The 20606-nt window shown below is 37.3% G+C and overlaps 1 protein-coding gene across 26 annotated transcripts in view; it reads right to left on the bottom strand.

Annotated features, from left to right (window-relative positions):
• Nucleotides 1–20606, bottom strand: part of LOC138764018 (sorbin and SH3 domain-containing protein 2-like) — a 555886-nt gene that overhangs the window by 215137 nt on the left and 320143 nt on the right. The window lies entirely within an intron of this gene.

The raw sequence follows: 20606 nt of genomic DNA, 5'->3' as shown, positions 1-20606 counted from the left end.
CAGAAAGATAAAATTCATAGCACAAATGGTTGGCGTTAGGAGGTGGATTCTTGTACAATCAATTTTTGCCAGAATAGATCCACTTCAATTTTTAAAGCCATCTGTTACAAACTAACACTTCTGAAATGTTCGGTTAATGGCATGCAGAGAAACAAAGATAAACAATACTGCTGACTGGAAGACACTCGCAACTCATGGCAGCCACAGCATTAGCAAATTAGCACAGAAAAGACGACATTGCAATGATATTATTCATCATCTGAAGATATTATCGCGGAATAATACTCATCTGGAATAACTTGATGAACTTATAGAGTTCAACAATGTGGAAACAGATCATTCAGCCCAATTTGTCTATGCTGATCTCCCATTTGCCTGCGTCTTAACCATACCTCTCCAAACCTTTCTTATCCATCTACCTGTCCAAATGTCTTTAGAATGTTACAACTGTCCCCACTTCCTCTGGCAGTTCTTTCCATATACCTGTCATCCTCTGTGTGAAGAAGATGCCCCTCAGATCCATTTTAAATCTTTCCCCTCACTCCTTGAATATATATCCTCTCGATTAGATTCCCCTATCCTGGGAGAAAAGGTTATAGATGCTTCTCACAATTTTATAAACTTCTATAAAGGTCTTTCCTTAGCTTCCTAGGCTCCAGGGCAGGGGTCTCCAAAGTGTTTGTTTTTTTTTTAATTTTTTTTATTTTTCACACCATAAATCACATTAGCCATGATATACACTTTTTCTTTTTCACACATTTACAGTGACTTTTTCTCCCCCCCCCCCCCTCCCTCCTCCCAAGCCACCCCCCCACCCCCCCCTCATCCATTTTAGGTATACAATCTAGGTTGCATTAATTCAGTCAGACAATGTTGTCATTCAACAAAAATACACCAGAAATTCTACAGAGTCTATTCTTTTCTTTCCTTCTCCTTCCATCAACTTAGATAATGTTTGTCCCCGGTAGGTTTTCGCTATTGTATTTAATGTAAGGCTCCCATACTTGTTCGAATATTTCAATATTATTTCTTAAACTATATGTTATTTTTTCTAATGGAATACATTTATTCATTTCTATATACCATTGTTGTATTTTCAAATTATCTTCCAATTTCCAGGTTGACATAATACATTTTTTTGCTACGGCTAGAGCTATCTTAACAAATCTTTTTTGTGCATCCTCCAAATCAATTCCAAATTCTTTGTTTTTTATGTTACTTAGGAGAAAGATCTCTGGATTCTTTGGTATATTGTTTTCTGTTATTTTATTTAATATCTGATTGAGATCATCCCAAAATTTTTCTACTCTCTCACATGTCCAGATTGCATGAATTGTTGTTCCCATTTCTTTTTTACATCAAAAACATCTATCAGATACTGTTGGGTCCCATTTATTTAACTTTTGCGGTGTAATGTATAGTCTGTGTAACCAATTATATTGTATCATACGTAGCCTCGTATTTATTGTATTTCTCATCGTTCCAGAACATAATTTCTCCCATGTTTCCTTTTTTATCTTTATATTTAAATCTTGTTCCCATTTTTGTTTAGTTTTACCATTTGTTTCCTCATTCTCCTTTTCTTGCAGTTTAATATACATATTTGTGATAAATCTTTTGATTAACATTGTATCTGTAATCACATATTCAAGGTTACTTCCCTCTGGTAAACTCAAATTGCTTCCTAATTTATCCTTCAAGTAGGATCTCAGTTGGTAATATGCCAGCGCTGTATCACCAGTTATATTGTACTTATCTCTCATTTGTTCAAAGGATAAGAATCTACTTCCTGAAAAACAATTTTCTATTCTTTTAATCCCTTTTTTTTCCCATTCTCTAAAGGAAAGGTTGTCTATTGTAAAAGGGAGTAGCTTATTTTGCGTCAATATTAGTTTTGGTAATTGATAATTTGTTTTATTTCTTTCTACATGAATCTTCTTCCAAATATTGAGGAGATGATGTAATACTGGAGAAGTTCTATGTTGTACCAATTTTTCGTCCCATTTATATAATATGTGTTCAGGTATCTTTTCCCCTATTTTATCTAATTCTAATCTCGTCAAGTCTGGTTTTTCCCTTGTTTGATAAAAATCTGATAGGTATCTTAATTGTGCGGCTCTATAATAATTTTTAAAGTTTGGCAATTGTAAGCCTCCTTGTTTATACCATTCTGTCAATTTATCTAGTGCTATCCTCGGTTTCCCCCCTCTCCATAAAAATTTCCTTATTATTTTCTTTAACTCTTTGAAGAATTTTTCTGTCAGTTGTATTGGCAGTGCCTGAAATAAGTATAATATCCTTGGAAAAATGTTCATTTTAATACAGTTTATCCTTCCTATCAGTGTTAGTGGTAGATCTTTCCAATGCTCTAAATCGTCCTGTAATTTTTTCATTAGTGGATTATAATTGAATTTATATAATTGGCCTAGATTTTTGTTTATTTGCACACCTAGGTATCTTATTGCCTGCGTTTGCCATCTGAATGGGGATTCCTCCTTAAATTTTGAGAAATCCGCGTTATTCATAGGCATTGCTTCACTTTTATTTACGTTTATCTTGTATCCCGACACTTCTCCATATTCCTTCAATTTCTTATATAGTTCTTTTATTGATAGTTCTGGTTCTGTTAAGTACACTATCACATCATCCGCAAACAGACTGATTTTATATTCCCTGTCTTTTATTTTTATTCCTTTTATATTATTATCTCTTCTTATCGATTCTGCTAGTGGTTCTATAGCTAGCGCAAACAATAATGGTGATAGTGGGCATCCCTGCCGCGTTGACCTGCTTAAGTTAAATTGCTTTGATACATGCCCATTTACTGTCACTTTCGCTAACGGTCCCTTATATAATGCTTTAATCCAATTAATATACTTCTCCGGTAAACTGAATTTTTGCAATACTTTGAACAAGTAATTCCATTCTACTCTGTCGAAGGCCTTCTCTGCGTCTAAAGCAACTGCTACTGCCGGTGCTTTATTTCCTTCTACTGCATGAATTAAGTTAATAAATTTACAAATATTGTCTGTTGTGCGTCTTTTTTTGATAAATCCAGTTTGGTCTAAATTTACCATTTTCGGTACCTGTTCTGCTAATCTGTTTGCTAATAGTTTAGCTATTATCTTATAGTCTGTGTTTAGCAAAGATATTGGTCTATATGATGCTGGTAAGAGTGGATCTTTCCCTTGTTTTAGTATTACTGTAATTATTGCTGTTTTACATGATTCTGGTAAGCTTTGTGTTTCATCAATCTGGTTGATTACATCCAGGAGGGGCGGTATTAATAAGTCTTTAAATGTTTTGTAGAATTCTATTGGAAATCCATCCTCTCCTGGTGTCTTATTATTTGGTAATTTTTTTATTATCTCTTGTATTTCTACTATTCCAAATGGTTCTGTTAATTTATTTTGTTCCTCTATTTGTAGTTTTGGTAGTTCAATTTTAGTCAAAAATTCCTCTATTTTCCCTTCTTTCCCTTCGTTTTCAATTCGGTATAATTGTTCATAGAATTCTCTAAAGTTTTCCTTAATTTCTTTTGGATTATATGTAATTTGTTTGTCTTTTTTCCTTGATGCCAATACCATTTTCTTAGCTTGTTCTGTCTTAAGCTGCCATGCTAGGATTTTGTGCGTTTTTTCCCCTAGTTCATAATATTTCTGTTTTGTCTTCATTATATTCTTCTCTACCTTATATGTTTGTAATGTTTCATATTTTATTTTTTTATCCGCCAATTCTCTTCTTTTAGTTGTATCTTCCTTCATTGCTAATTTTTTTTCTATGTTTACTATTTCCCTTTCCAACTGCTCTGTTTCCTGATTATAGTCCTTCTTCATCTTGGTTACATAGCTTATTATTTGCCCTCTAATGAATGCTTTCATTGCATCCCATAGTATAAACTTATCTTCCACTGATTCCGTATTTACTTCAAAATACATTTTTAATTGTTTTTCAATAAATTCTCTAAAATCCTGTCTTTTAAGTAGCATGGGGTTTAATCTCCATCTATACATTCTTGGAGGGATGTCCTCTAGCTTTACTGTCAATATTAAGGGTGAATGGTCCGATAGTATTCTCGCTTTATATTCTGTTTTTCTTACTCTATCCTGCATACTAGCTGATAACAAAAATAGGTCTATTCTTGAGTATGTTTTATGTCTAGCCGAGTAGTATGAGTATTCCTTTTCTTTTGGGTTTTGTTTCCTCCATATATCCAAAAGTTTCATTTCTTGCATTGATTTAATTATAAATTTGGTTACTTTGTTCTTCCTGTTAATTTTTTTCCCCGTTTTATCCATATTTGGATCCAAATTAAGGTTGAAATCCCCTCCTATTAGTATGTTCCCTTGCGTATTAGCTACCTTCAAAAAGATATCTTGCATAAACTTTTGATCTTCTTCGTTAGGTGAATATACATTAAGTAGATTCCAAAACTCCGAATATATCTGACATTTTATCATAACATATCTCCCTGCTGGATCTATTATTTCCTCTTCTATTTTAAATGGCACATTTTTACTAATTAATATAGCCACTCCTCTTGCTTTTGAATTATATGATGCTGCTGTTACATGTCCTACCCAATCTCTCTTTAATTTCTTGTGCTCCAATTCAGTTAAGTGTGTTTCTTGGACAAATGCCATATAAATTTTTTTCCTTTTTCAGTAAATTTAGTAGTTTCTTCCTTTTAATTTGGTTATGTATTCCATTAATATTTAAAGTCATATAGTTCAGCGTAGCCATTTTATACTTTGTTTATCTTCTCCTTCCGTTTTTCCATCATTACCTTTCCTCCTTTTCCATTTCTGTTTTCTTATTTTCAACTCTTTATAAGACAACATTCCTACAACATCCAACATTTTCCTTATTCTCCTATTTATATCTTCTTTATCCCCAATCTCCCCTTCCCCTCCTGAGTTTTCCTTTATCCCTTGTCGGACAACCACATCTCCCCTCTCCATTTGGGTTTGCGAATTCACTCGCAAGCGTCAACTGATTTTGCAGTGACCTCTATTTCTCCCCACCCAGCCCTCCCCAAAGATTTCACTGTTCATATGTAACAAAGGTCACTCTTTTAATTCCCTCCTTATTCTCTCTATTCCATTACCTTCCCTTATTCATTCTTGTCTATACTATCTATATTTTCCTCTAAGTACAGATACCTTCACGTATGCACATTTTATCTATTCACTCTTATACCTCTTTACCCACATACATATCAATCGTGATCATTTTTACTTTCATTACCCGTCTTCATCCCTCAGTCTATTTTTGTAATTGTTCTGCAAATTTTCGTGCTTCTTCTGGGTCCGAGAATAGTCTGTTTTGTTATCCTGGAATAAATATTTTCAATACCGCTGGATGCTTTAGTATAAATTTATACCCTTTCTTCCATAAAATCGCCTTTGCTGTATTGAACTCTTTTCTCTTCTTTAGGAGTTCAAAACTTATATCTGGATAAATGAAGATTTTTTGCCCTTTATACTCCAGTGGTTTGTTGCCCTCTCTTACTTTTTCCATTGTCTTCTCCAGTACCTTTTCTCTTGTAGTATATCTTAGGAATTTTACTACAATAGATCTTGGTTTTTGTTGTGGTTGTGGTTTAGAGGCCAATGCTCTATGTGCCCTTTCTATTTCCATTTCTTGCTGTAGTTCTGGACATCCTAGGGTCTTAGGGATCCAATCTTTTATAAACTCCCTCATATTCTTGCCTTCTTCATCTTCCTTAAGGCCCACTATCTTTATGTTATTTCTTCTGTTATAATTTTCCATTATATCTATTTTTTGAGCTAACAGTTCTTGTGTCTCTATCGCTTTTTTATTAGATTCCTCCAATTTCTTTTTTAAGTCTTCTACCTCCATTTCTGCTGCTACTGCCCGCTCTTCCATCTTGTCCATTTTCTTTCCCATTTCTGTTAAGGTCATATCTATTTTATTCATTTTCTCTTCTGTGTTGTTTATTCTTTTTCTTAAATCATTAAATTCCTGTGTTTGCCATTCTTTAAATGACTCCATGTATCCTTTAATAAGAGAAAGTACCTCCTTTATCTTGCCTTCCTTTTCTTCTTCTATTTCACTGTACTCTTCCTCTTCCTCTTCTTCTTCCTCTGGGTTGGCCATCTGTTGTTTCTTTGTTGCCCTTTTCTTCTCTTCTTTCTTGTTTCCATTGTCTTCTGTGGTCTCTTCTTGCTGCAGGTGTTCTGCAGCTGTCGTTGCCGGCTGTGGAGATCGACTCCCCAGCTGGTCCCCCCTCCCGTCGGTGTGTTTTTTTTCATGCGCGGTTGCGCACTTTTACTCGGCTCAGCGAGCCATTTTTGTAGTCCATTATCTACCGACCTGAGGGAGCGGGTTTCTCTCTCCACAGGGAGAACAGGTAAGGCCTTCACCTTCTTCCTCCGTTGTCTTCTCTTCCTCTTTTCTTACCGTTGCTTTCGATTTTTCTTTTTTTGTCGCCATCTTCTTTCCACCTTTATACTCACTTTTCTTTAACTTTTATTTCTGTGCCTTTGTATTTTCCTTTGTTTTTCCCGACTTTTCTGGAGAGGGCTGGAGTTCACTGTCCGGCCACTACTCCATCACGTGACTCCTCTCGGTCTCCAAAGTGGTTGATGAGACTATCCAAAGGGTCAATAAATGCCAGGAGGTCAAAAGAGGACTGATAATGTTGGGGGTGGGGGGTGTCTGCGGTGAAAAGCAGAGGCAGATGAACAGAAAATAGAGCCTTTAGCATTGGTGGTCATCCTCTTGCAAGAGCGGGCCTTGGTGGTCCCTGCTCCAGAGCGAAAAGTCCCAACCTTTCCAGTCTCTCCTTATAATTCAAACCAACCAGTCCTAGGAACATTCTTGTGAATCTTTTCTGCAACCTTTCCAGCTTAATGGTATAATTCCGATGGCTGGGTGACCAAAATTGCACACCAAACTACACATGCAGTCTCACCACATCTTGTAACTTGTGTCCCTGCTTCTTGTGCTCAGACGAATGAAGGCAAGGGGGCTAAACACCACTTTAATCGCCCTGCCTACATGCATTGCCACTTTCATGTGTATATGTCTTCACATGTACAATTCTACCAACTGATAATCTTCATCATCAGGTACTTTCATGAACTTCACACATTTTTTAACATGCACAAAAGTCAAAAATATATGGGCAAAATATGAAGTTAGCAAATGTTTTAGGAAATGTAGCATTAGTAATAAACATTAATATTATTCATATTTTTTTATGAAATACATTGGCATTAAATTTCTCATCTTAAAACTGGTAGAAGCATCAAAGGGAAGTGAATAGGCATGAGTGATAAAGAAAAGGTGAGAAACATATCAAGTTAATTGAGTGACGGTTTGTTCTGCTCAGAGCTGGCATTGAGTTGATGGGCAGAGTGGTCCCTTCGTGTGTCCTAATAAGTCTGCTCTAACTATGTAAGGCAATCAAAGTATGTATGTCAGGATTTTAATAGTTTGGATTTTCTTTTCCAAAAAAAATGACATTTTTAAAAACGATAAGAAATAACAAACCCTCCTCTATTCCGCTTCATGCTGACATTTAAATCAGTGATTTAGAATTAACTACAACTCAGAGGCTTTCAAGTTTGTAATTCTTGATGTTTCGAGATTTGAGAAAATAACCAAGGTTTAATCTTTAAAAATGGACTGTGCCAGATTCTTCAAATATTTTGCACGGCCAAACAAGCTGGTTTTAAAACATTTTGTCTCGTCTTGTACTTGAATTAACATGAGAACTACATGAATGTTATAGTGAAACCAGCTGGACAATACCACTTACATTTAAAGTATATTTAACTTAAAAATGTGCCTATTTTTCTGTCTCTTGAAAAAGTAATAATTGTAGAAATATAATTGCCGTTATTGACACCAAATGGACAAGGACTTTCTGGTGCTTAAACCAGCAACAGGGAAAGGAATGCAGATTTATCAAGTGCGGGTAATCTATTGCAGTTGCAAACAAATCAGACATTCTTAGGTTCAAACCAATTGCAAAGGTTGACATTTACATCCTACAGTCAGAGATAACTTTTAGATGACGCGCTGCTGAGATCCCTCCCTCCAACTTGAAAAGCATCAGCTTCCCCAATCTCTGTGCTTCCCTACTACACCAATTTGCTCCCATTCTTCTGGCCAGAGATCTTTTGGCGATTACTTCCTTTGAACCAGAGGTCCCACCTACTCCCAAACCAGAGACCTCTGTCCACCTACCTCACCCCAGCTGAGCGTCTCTGAACCCCATCACCCACCCACCCATAGATCTCTTTGTATCCACCCCAACCCCTGACTAGAGGCCTGGAGTGACCATAATTCTATTCACTTTAAAATAGATATGGAAAAGGATAGGACTGGTGCACAAGTTAAAGTCTCGATCAGGAGTAGGGCCAATTTTGGTATAAAACAGGAACTTATAGAGGTTGATCGGGAGAGGCTATTTACTGGTCAGGGAATATCTGGCAAGTGGGAGGCTTTTAAAACTGAGATAGCAGGATATCAAGCATAAAATGTTTCTGTTAGAGTGAAGGACAGGGTTTTATTAGAGAATCAGACTAATAAATATTGAGGCTCTGGACAAGAAAAAGGAGGCAAAAGTCAGGTCCAGGCAGCTGGGATCAAATGAATCACTACAGGACCATTGCGAATGTAGGAGAACAGAAGAGGGAAATCAAGAGGGCGAAAAAAGCACATGTGATAGCTTTAATAGACATATACACACACACACACACACATATACATGAATTCATGTATGCCATCTATACAGAGTCTGACCTATACATGCAACGTTCACCTTGTCTGATTCACCTCATCTGCCCAACTGGGCAGATTTAGATTTATTTCATATTTTTTGTCAGAGTACATACATGACATCACATACAACCCTGAGATTCCTTTTTATATGTTATATGTAGAGGTTAGGGAATTGTTTGTTAATTAGAAGCTCATTTAGATTACCAGAAATTTAGATCCACTCCTCATGTTGTTAAATTTTTCAGCCCACTGTAAAACAAGGAAACAGCTAATTTCCTTCCCCTTTTATTTCTGTTTTTAGAAAGGAAGTTATAGTTGCATGTCTCTCACATCTAGTATAATGCTTTGAAGTGCAGTTACCTGTTCAAATTATAAATAAAGAAAGCATTGTATCTGGAAAGGGATATCAAAATTCCTCTTCAACAGATATGCCCCAGGGTTTCCTTTTAATACAGCTAATTACCTTGACAGAGTGGTACTAGCTTTAACTGCTTGTATTTAATTGCCTTTGAGAAAGTGGTGATCAGGTGCCTTCTATAATCATTAGTAAAACACACACAATACTGGAGAATTGTGTCAAACAGTGTCCTTTATGTAACAAAGGCAAATATACATAACCATTGTTTCGGGCTTGAGTACTTCATCAAAGTATAAGTGAAAGCTGGCAAGTGTCATTGGTTACCATATGGTTTGTTAATTAACAATCCAAGCAAAATACCCCTGTTTTCCATGAGTGTAGACAAAGCATTTTCTCCTAAAATGTCAATTAGGATAGCCATTCATATTAAAAATAAATATATAATTTTTATAGTATGTGTGTATATGTATATTAAGTAACCCATGACCATGTCCTCCTTTTGGAATGGCCACCCTAAATAAATTGAAAATCAATTTAGCTAAAATTGCATGCCTGTAAACATGGACACCCACCAGGTTAAATTGTAAGATCCCAAGAGAACTTTTATACCTCAGTTCTTAGCCAATAGTAAGAGACTGGAAGGCAGTTGAGGGTACAGACACATGGCAGAGAGTAGTATCTCAGAAGCCAGCAGGAGCAGTGGAGAGATCATGTGGATATAGTATGTTTCAAAACTGGACAGGGAGGCATGGGGAAAGGGCCTTGTGGTGGCAGTATCTGAGGGGAAAGTAGATTTTGTATGTTAAAATAGGCATTCTCAACCTTTTTAGGCTGTAGCCCCCTTAGGACTCTGCTCATAATTTATGGGGCTCCTTCCCTGTGAAGCAGTCAAATTTAGTTGGTTTCTTCTGTATTTCTCTCCTATCGACTACATAGAAAACATAAAATTATTTTACAATTTCAGTATGTGACCCCTCTTAAATGTGCTGTGTCCCTCAAAGGGACTGAATAGCCCTGTTGAGAATTGCTGTGTTAGAGAAATCACAATATAGAAATTAAAGAAAAATTAATTTTGGAGGAAAGCACAGGATGGGGTGGGGGAGAGAACAGGGGAAATACACTTTCTTCTTCTAGCCCATAAATAATTCTGGGAGACTGTTCCTTGCTTTATCTATTCTTTTACTCCTCTCCCTTAAGATGTCAGGTTTTGTCAAGCCCTGAATGTTTACCTCAGAATGTTAAATCTGACAGACGCTCACATCTGCAGGGCTTTAGTGTTACAAGATCAAACCAGCAACCACAAAGAAGGCATATCACACAGAGGTAAGGATGAACAATTACTTTATTAACAAAAATTCACCTTCAAACTTTAATTCAAATTCCCCCTTTTATAACAATGCCCACTGGTTACTATGCAAATCTCTATAAGTGTAAAACTAATAAATTCCCCAGCCTAAATATAACATATGTAATTAAAGTCTAAGTTATATTTCTAACTAGCCTACAGAAAAACTTCGACACAAAACACTAAAGACTCACAAAACTTTGATTTCAACTGAAGCAAAGTCATAAACAAAATTCAGTTTATTTGGTTTTAGAGAGAGAGGACAAAATTCGAAGTTGACTTGTGTTGCTTGCAGAGAGAGGAACCACTGGCTTGGACCAGATCCTTTTGGCTGCCTTCGGAATGTTCATCCTTTTTGAAATCCCAACATTCTAAACTTTCCTCCAGACCAGGACTCATGCTCTGGTCCTTCTTTCACTCCACAGCACCACCCAGTGGTGGTTTATTGTCCAAGTCCAGAATTTTTTTCATTTTCTGCACATGCTCAGTCCATCTCCCACTCTCTCAGCAGTCCACCTTCATCTTGGCTCTCAAAGCTTAACTGTTACTTTTTAACATAAAACCACATAACACATGGGCCAATACACAACACAGAACTCTGTAACACCTCCTCTGCTAAAAAAAATTTGGTCCACGAGAACAAATTTTTAACAATTAATGGAAGTATTACATAAATTAAACTAAATAAACACTATTTTTTTTCAATAAGTATGTGATTAAATTCACATCTACCCAGATTAACATCTTGACAAAAAATCTGCTATTACATTATCTGTCCCCTTTATGTGTGTAATAATTAAATCATACTCTTGTAATAGTAAGCTCCAATTCAATAACCGTCTTCTTATTTTTAATTTTAGACAGAAAAACTAATGGATTATGATCAGTATATTATTGATAATTTTTGAGAAGTACAAATATACACGTCAAAATGTTGCAATGCTAAAACAAGTGCTAATCACTCCTTCTCAATGGTTGAATAATTTCGTTGATGGTCGTTAAACCTTTTTGAGAAGTACGAAATAGGATGATCTACTCCTTCATCATCCTTCTTCTGTAACAGTACAGCACCAGCCTCTTCATCACTGGCATCCATGGCTAAAAAGAATGGCTTTTCAAAGTTAGGGGACACAAGTACAGGCTGATGGCATAAAATGGCCTTTAACTTCAGAAACGCTTCCTGGCATGCATCTGACTAGATAAATTTTTCTTTCTTTCTAAGTAGTTTTGTTAATGGGAGTGCAATTTCTGCAAACTTTTTACAAAATCTACAATAGTAGCCAATGATACCTAGAAATCTATGAAGAGCTTTCTTATTACTGGGGATAGAGAACACAGTGATAGCCAATACTTTCGTGCCACCTGTCCCTGTCCTACCACATAACCCAGATAAATTACAGTGGCATGTCCAAACTCACTCTCGTGCAAATTCACTGTGAGGTGTGCTTCCACCAGTCTCTGAAATAACTGCTCTAATTCAAGCATGTGTTCTTCCCATGTATCTGTACTAATTACTAAATCATTGATATAGGCTCCTGTGTGCTCTAAACCCTGAATTACTTCATTAATCATTCTCTGAAATGTGCCAGGTGCATTTTTCATCCCGAAAGGCATAACATTATACTCATACAATCTCAAAGATGTAACAAATGCAGAAATCTCCCTGGCTTTCTCTGTCAAAGGAACACACCAGTATCCTTTTAAGAGATCAATCTTTGTAAGAAACTTAGCCTTCCCCACCTCATCTATACATTCATCTATTCTGGGAATAGGGAACGCAACAGTCTTTGTCACCATGTTTACCTTTCGATAATCTGTACAAAGCCTAATTGTGCCATCTGGCTTAGGCACCAGAACACAGGATGAACTCCAATTTGAACTTGATTTTCAGATGATGTCATTTTTGAGCATATAATCCACCTCTTGATTCAACAATCAGTTCTTTTCCTGATTAACTCGGTAAGAATGCTGCTTAATAGGCTTAGCATCACCGACCTCCACATCATGACAAGCCATAGTAGTTCTTCTTGGAACATCTGGGAATATATCCTTCAATTTCATAAATAATGTCTTCATTTCTTCCCTTTCTGATTTAGTCAAATGCATTAACTTGGTGTCTAAGTTTTGCAAAACTATAGAATTTTCCAGCCTGGGGATTATCACTTTCTGTGTTCCATGACCTTCCAAGAAACTTACATCCTCCTTACTTTCCTCCATAATTAGCTCCTTGGTTGGAATCCTAGTCTCCTCCTCAGTCATTTTCTCAAAGTAAGGTTTAAGCATCTTCATGTGACAGGCCTGTATATCTCTTCGACGATCAGGTGTCTCAATGACATAGGTGGTCTGGTTAATTTTTGATTTCACCTTAAATGGTCCTGAAAACTGAGTTCTCAAAGGGTTTGACTGCATTGGAAACAAAACCAATACTTTGTCGTCAGGTTTAATGTCCCTAATTTTTGCTTTTTGGTCATAACAAATTTTCATTTTTCCCTGAGCAGTTTTTAAAATGTTTCCTTGCCATCTCGCAAGCCTGTTTAAATTTAAAAACATAGTCCAACAGATTTGATTGTATATCATAATGTATCCATTGTTCCTTCAACTATAGTAATGAACCCCTGACTTCATGACCAAACACCAACTCAAATAGACTAAAGCCAAGAGACTCCTGAGTTGCCTATCAGCAAACAATAACAAATGGATTCCTTCATCCAATCCTTATTATTTTCCACGCAATAACCCCTCATCATATTTTTCACAGTTAAATGGAACCTTTCCAAGGCCCCTTGACTTTCAAGATGATAGGGAGATGACACAATTTGATGGGCTCCCAATTCATACACCACCTGTTGAAATATTCCAAGCATAAAATTACTCCCTTGGTCCCATTGAATTTCCCTTGGTAGGCCAAACAGTGAGATAAATTTTAGTATAGCCTTCACAATCATCTTCACTTTAATATTTCTCAGGGGAAATATTTCTCTGGAAATCTTGAAGCCATGCACATGAGTGTTAACAAATACTCATTTCCTGTTTTGTTTTTTGGCAATGGGCCAACACAATCCACTATCACTTTTGAGAAGGGCTCCCCGAAAGCAGGGATGGGTTGTAAAGTGCCACTGGTGGTCCTCGATTAGGCTTGCCCACCAGTTGACAAGTGTGACAGGTTCTACAAAAGTTCACAGCATCCTTTCTTAATTTCAGCCAATAAAACTGTTTCCTTATCTTTTCTACCATCTTCTTCACTCCAGGATGACCTCCTAAAGGTGTACTATGAGCCAACTTTAATATTTCATTCCTTTAAGTTTTGGGAATTACATCTTGCCTTATTACTCCCCAGTTTTCACTGGCAAGTATCACTTGTGGTCTCCACTTTCTCATCAATATTCTATCCTGAACAAAGTAACCTACTGGCACAGTTTCAATTTCCTGGTTAGACAGAATCTTATCTCTTATCCCAGCAAGATCAGGATCATGCTTTTGTCAAGCTATTAATTCTTTTCTTGACAACAGCAAAGCTGGATCCTTAGGTTTGTCCTCAATGCTTGCCTCCACTATAGGATCATCACAGACTTTCGCAACCTCTACCTTTTTTCTGGACATAGCTCTAGTAATGGCCCACGCAGGGTAGATTTCTAAATCCTTTTCAGACTCATAAACCAATGGCTTATTTGTGAGTTTCACCACAGGTATGACTTTACCCTCTGCTAAATCATTTCCTAACAAAAGAAAAACTTTATCCATCGACAGACTTGATCTTATCCCTATTGTAACCAGGCCATTAACTAAGTCTGATTTAATCACTATTCTATGCAAAGGTATAGGCTCTGCTTCACCACCAATGCCTTTAATTAAATTCACATCTCCAGTATAGATCTCCTCACCAAAATTCAAAACATTGCTTAATACAAACGATTGGGCTACTACAGAATCCCACAGGATTTTAACTGGCACTTGATTGGATCCTTCTTCAACCAAAATGAAACCTTCAGTCATGAATGGTTTAAAAATATCCCTAACTTTCTCACTCTGTACCACCCCCTGCTCTTTCTTCCTTTTCAGTACAGAACAATTTGCTATTATTTCCCTGGCTTCTTACAATAGTGGCAAATAACACTCAAAAATTTTTCCTTCACCCATTTCTCTTCCTCTCCCTTTAACCTCACTTCTAGATTTTCTTTCTACTCTACTTGGATTATCAGCAGTATTCCTTTGAAAGGTTTTCCCTGGTGTCCACTTAGGCTTGTGGGTTAAAGCATATTCCTCTGCGAATTTAGCCAATTCTTGCCAAGTTTTTATATTTTTCTCTGCCAAGTACACTTGAATATCGTCAGGAATACAATTTTTAATCTCCTCAATCAGAATGATTTCCCTCAATAAATCAAAGTTATTTTCTACTTTCATTGCCACACACCTCCGATCAAAACACACAACCTTCCTATAAGCAAAATCCAGGTAAGATTGGGTTGCTTCCCTTTTTAAAACTCCTGAACTTTTATCTATAATCCTCTAGGATTAGTTCATAAGATCGGAGTATAGCCTGCTTTACAAATTCTAAATCAGCTGCTTGTTGTACCGTGAGACATGAATACACCTGTTGGGCTTTCCCTTTAAGAATACTTTGTAGTAAGAGTGACCACTGGTCTGGAGGCCATTTTAAATTTAGTTACTTTCTCAAAATGCTGAAAATACTGGTCTATTTCAGCTTCCTCAAATGGAGGAACTAACCTCACTTCTCTACTGACCAGAAACCTCTCCTCCTGACCAGCACGTGGGTTTTGGGCTTCTCCTTCTCCTTGTGTTAGGGTCAGCTTTAATTTAGCTAGTTCTAGCTCATGCTTCCATTCTTTCTCTCTCTCCTCCATTTCTGCCTGCCTTACTGCTTACCGTTCGGCTTTCCTTTCTGCCTCTCTTCTTTCCTCTCCCTCTTCCCTTTCTGTCAGCCTTACTGCTTCCCGTTTGGCTTTCCTTTCTGCCTCTCTTTTTTCCTCTCTCTCTTCCCTTTCTGCCTGCCTTACTGTTTCCAGTTCAACTTTGCTTTCTGCCTCTCTTTTTCCTCTAACTCTAGTTTTCTCAAAGCCAACTTCCTCTGAACTTTTCTCCTTTGGAAACTGTTCTAATGCAGCTTCTTCAAATACCCACTTTCCTACATAGTGCTTAACAATCTTTTGGGCAATTTCATTTTTTTTTCATCCCAGTTCTTACTGTAAGAAGTTTTAACTTGCCAACTATAACCAACAGTTCTGACTTTTTAGCCATTTTTAAATTAAACACTGAAGGGTTCGCTATGAACTGGTCAATATTCATAGTTGCTGGTTTTTCTGCTGGTGATTTATACATTCACCGTTTATTTTTAATTTCAAGCTGGAGGTTGAGTCAAAGTCAGATGACTGATAACTAAGCACAAGTCAAACGCTCCTAAAGCTTCCAAATTGGTTTGATCCCAGACGATTCCCCCAAATTATGTTACAAGATCAAACCAGCAACCACAAAGAAGGCATATTACACAGGGGTAAAGATGAACAATTACTTTATTAACAAAAGTTCACCTTCAAACTTTAATTCAAAATCCCCTCTTTTATAACAATGCCCACTGGTTACTTTGAAAATTTCTATAACAGTGTAAAACTAATAAATTCCCCAGCCTAAATATAACATATGTAATTAAAGTCTAAGTTATATTTCCAACCACCCCACAGAAAAACTTAGACACAAAACACACAAGACTCACAAAACTTCATTCTCAACCGAAGCGAAGATCATAAACAAAATTCAGTTTGTTTGGTAAACTGAAGCCAAAAGATCTTTGAGAGAATTCAAAATTCGAAATTGTCTTGTGTTGCTTGCAGAGAGAGGAACAACGGGCTTGGTCCGGATCCTTCTGGCTACCTTCAGAATGTTCATCTTTTTTGAAATCCCAACATTCTAAACTGTCCTCCAGACCATGACTCATGTTCTGGGCCTTATAACCATATATAACCATATAACCACTTACAGCACAGAACAGGCCAATTCGGCCCTACTAGTCCATGCCGTAGCAAATCCCCACCCTCCTAGTCCCACTGACCAGCACCCGGTCCATACCCCTCTAGTCCCCTCCTATCCATGTAACGATCCAGTCTTTCCTTAAATGTAACCAATGATCCCGCCTCGACCACGTCTGCCGGAAGCTCATTCCACATCCTCACCACCCTCTGCGTAAAGAAATTTCCCCTCATGTTCCCCTTATAATTTTCCCCCTTCAATCTTAAACCATGTCCTCTAGTTTGAATCTCCCCCTTTATTAATTGAAAAAGCCTATCCACATTTACTCTGTCTGTCCCTTTTAAAATCTTAAACACCTCTATCAAGTCCCCTCTCAATCTTCTATGCTCCAGAGAAAAAAGCCCCAGTCTGCACAACCTTTCCCTGTAACTCAGACCCTGAAATCCTGTCAACATTCTCGTGAACCTTCTCTGCACTCTCTCTATTTTGTTTATATCTTTCCTATAATTTGGTGACCAAAACTGTACACAGTACTCCAAATTTGGCTTCACCAATGCCTTGTACAATTTCATCAGAACCTCCCTACTCTTGAATTCAATACTTCGATTTATGAAGGCCAACATTCCAAATGCCTTCTTCACCACACCATCTACCTGAGTATCAGCCTTGAGGGTACTATTTACCATAACTCCTAAATCCCTTTGTTGCTCTGCACTCCTCAATTGTCTACCATTCAATGTATATGACCTATTTAAATTTGCCTTTCCAAAATGCAGCACCTCACATTTCTCTGTATTAAATTCCATCAGCCATTTCTCAGCCCACACCTCCAGCCTTCCTAAATCACCTTTTAATCTACAGTAATCTACCTCACTGTCCACAACACCACCAATCTTTGTGTTATCCGCAAACTTGCTTATCCAATTCTCTACCCCTACATCCAGATCGTTAATATATATAACAAATAATAGTGGACCCAGGACCGAACCCTGAGGAACTCCACTAGTCACCGGCCTCCAATTGGACAAACAATTTTCTACCACTACTCTCTGACACCTTCCATCCAACCACTGCTGAATCCATTTCACTACCTCCTTATTTATACCTAATGCCTCCACCTTTTTTCCTAACCTCCTTTGGGGAACTTTGTCAAAAGCTTTACTAAAGTCCAAATAGACAACATCCACAGCTTTCCCTTCATCAACCTTTTTTGTAACCCCCTCGAAGAACTCCATCAGGTTTGTCAAGCATGATCTACCCCTTCTTCCACTCCACAGCACCATCCAGTGGTGGTTTATCGTTCAAGTCCAGAAATTTTTTTTAGATCATTTTCTGCACATGCTCAGTTCATCTCCCACTCTCTCAGCAGTCCACCTTCATCTTGGCTCTCTAAGGCAAACTGTCACTTTTTAACATAAAACCACACAACACATGGGCCAATACACAACTCAGAACTCTGTAACACTAGAAAGTAAAATCATCGATCCATTCTTGGAAGACAGTTGGGCAGCCTTCCTCAGTTTATATCTGAAGAGTCCATTCTTGGGGTCAATTGAAGTCAGGGTTCAGATGTCCTCCTCACTTGCCCAGAAGGATGTCTAAAAGAGCCTGTCACTTATCTGAGAAGGTTGAGATGCTTGAGGCTCCAGCTCTTTTGACTACCCAACCTATTCTCCTCAGTTCAAGCTGGAACATACACTTTTGCACCCCATGTGATGTTTGGTGCTATATCAAGATCAAGATTCCTTTATTGTCATGTAATAAAACAAGTATAATATTACACAAAATTGACTTTAGTCTGCTGGAAGGCAGCCAAAGATTTTATATCAGCAGAAATTGCCCGGAGGCCCTTACAGTCAGCCTGGTTATGAGTCCTTTGACCACAGTCCATGTGTCACCAACAGCCTGCTGCCTGTATGTTCTTCAGCCATAGAGACCCTCATTGGTCTGCCACCATGGATCATCTCCACTGCTTCCCCTTCTCAAATGGGGGGTGGTATCCTGGTTTTCTGATGTTCTGCACCAGTCCTCCGCTTCCCTGGACTCTGCAACCCCTCGAGGCTGCTGCCAAACAAAGGCAGCGCATCTTGGGTCGAGACCCCTCAGATGCAGGATTTTAAAATAAACCACCATCGGTAGTTGGACTTAAGTGAAGGAACTCTGTAGATGAGCGCTGTGTTTTCTCTCCCCACTCTTGGCGGGTCCGCACCAGCGGCAACGCTTCCATTGCAGCAACCCCGCCACTTTTTAAAATCACTTTACCATCCCCCAATCAATTAAATGGTGGCTACATCATTCCCCCTTCACCCTGCACTTTAATCTCAACTAGTTCACTTTTCCTGTCACTCTTTCACACCTTACATTCTCACCTTCCCTGGTCTCCACACTTCCACCTTACCCCTGCCATTCATGAATGGAGTGATTCATGCAGTTTGTAGTCTCGTGAGTACTGCTGTTGTCATGGAAGTTGATACAGAGAGTACCCAAGGAATTGTACTTCTTTTTCCAGATTGACTGGCATGCTAAGAAGTGGAGACTCAATCTGTATCTCCAAAGAAAACAACACAGGATCACAAAAGACTAAGCAGGGAGAACAGGTTTAGCAATTCGGCCCAATAACATACAGCGAAATAGAGATAACAAGGTTCTGAATATCAATTTTTAGAACCTTAAAAACAAGCTAACTGGTAATCAGAAAATAATTACAAAGTCAGATCTATTAAATAAAAATTATAAAAAATTATGGGCATGCTGTTAAAATGAATAGTTCATAACTTATCAACTGGAATGCTTTAGAAAGATAATGGAATCAATCAAATAACTGTTAGCTAGTAAACTGAATTGACACAAGTTTTCAGAACGTCTTTAGATTTAAAGTTCTACATGTGAGGTATTTCTTAGAAATTAATAACAAATAGATGAGATAAATAATGAAAACATTCAGTCATCAAAACATCTGTTATACTTCAACCATTGTTCATTCTGCAGTAAAATATTAAGTAGGGCATTTCTAGTAATAAAACAAATTAGTTGCTGAGTCAAAGTTCTATTACTCAGTGATTAATGTGGAGAGAAAAGGCTACATTCAAAGAATTTCAGACATTTTAAATGAAGGATAAAGAAATGACTGGCAATATTTAAAAGCAAGTTATAGCTCATTAGTGCAAGCAATAAATTCGCTACTTTATTAATGGGAATGAACAGGGTTTTGTTTGTATTTGTAAACCAGTTAATATTAAATTATTGTCAAGGCCAAGCCGGTATTGAGTTCCATCTCAAGGACATTAGTTTTATTTCAATATACCGCGGTTCATTTCCTCTCTAAAATTTGTAAAGCATTGTAAAATATTAATTTAAGCAAGCTCTTTTTTCAAAAAAGCAACAAAAATCTGCAGGTAATTTAAAGAAAGTTGATAGATGTGATCCTGAGACAAAGATTATTAGAAGCTTATAAAAGCAGAATGAGGCAAGGATTCAAATAACAGACTTCAAAATAGTGAATGGGTATGAATAACTCAAAGATAAGCAATTTACTTCTGTTGCCAAGGATTTAAAAGTCACACGTGAAGAATACAAATTAAATAAAATGAAGAAATTGCTATGAATTCAATTCTTTGAAAGAGAATCTGCTAAATGTGATTAACATTGGCAATTACATTTATACAAGGCTGACAGATGAATGAAAAAGACTTCAGGTATAATTTTGCAGTGAAGTTGAAGAGCTGAATGACATTCACTGACACAAAAATAATAATTTATTTCAATGCTGTTTCTTGGAAGTTTATTGAATGCAACTAAATTGCACACTTAAGATGGAAACGGTAAATGCATTTCAAAGTATTTCATTGGTTTTAAAATTGTGGAGTTCAGAAGTTGTGCAATTGTTCACATGAATGCAAGCCTTTCCTTTTTTGTAGCTCCTTCTGGATATAGTTTCAAAGAAATAGCATTATGGTTGGGAATAAACCAGACTTCATATTGTTCTATTCCAAACCTTCAGCTTATTCATAAACCTCAGGAAAAATTCTGAGAGCCTCACTGACTTTTAAAGCCATTCTGAGTGTGGCCAACAGCCTGTGTTGTGACCACCAGTTTGCATGCTGTACTTTGCCACACCAAAGTACTAGGAGCTCTCAGCAGAAAATGGCACTTTGGGCTGCAATGGAC

This window comes from Narcine bancroftii, chromosome 1 (genome assembly GCF_036971445.1).
Source record: "Narcine bancroftii isolate sNarBan1 chromosome 1, sNarBan1.hap1, whole genome shotgun sequence".
NCBI lineage: Eukaryota > Metazoa > Chordata > Chondrichthyes > Torpediniformes > Narcinidae > Narcine > Narcine bancroftii.
This window is presented reverse-complemented; position numbering and strand designations above follow the sequence as displayed.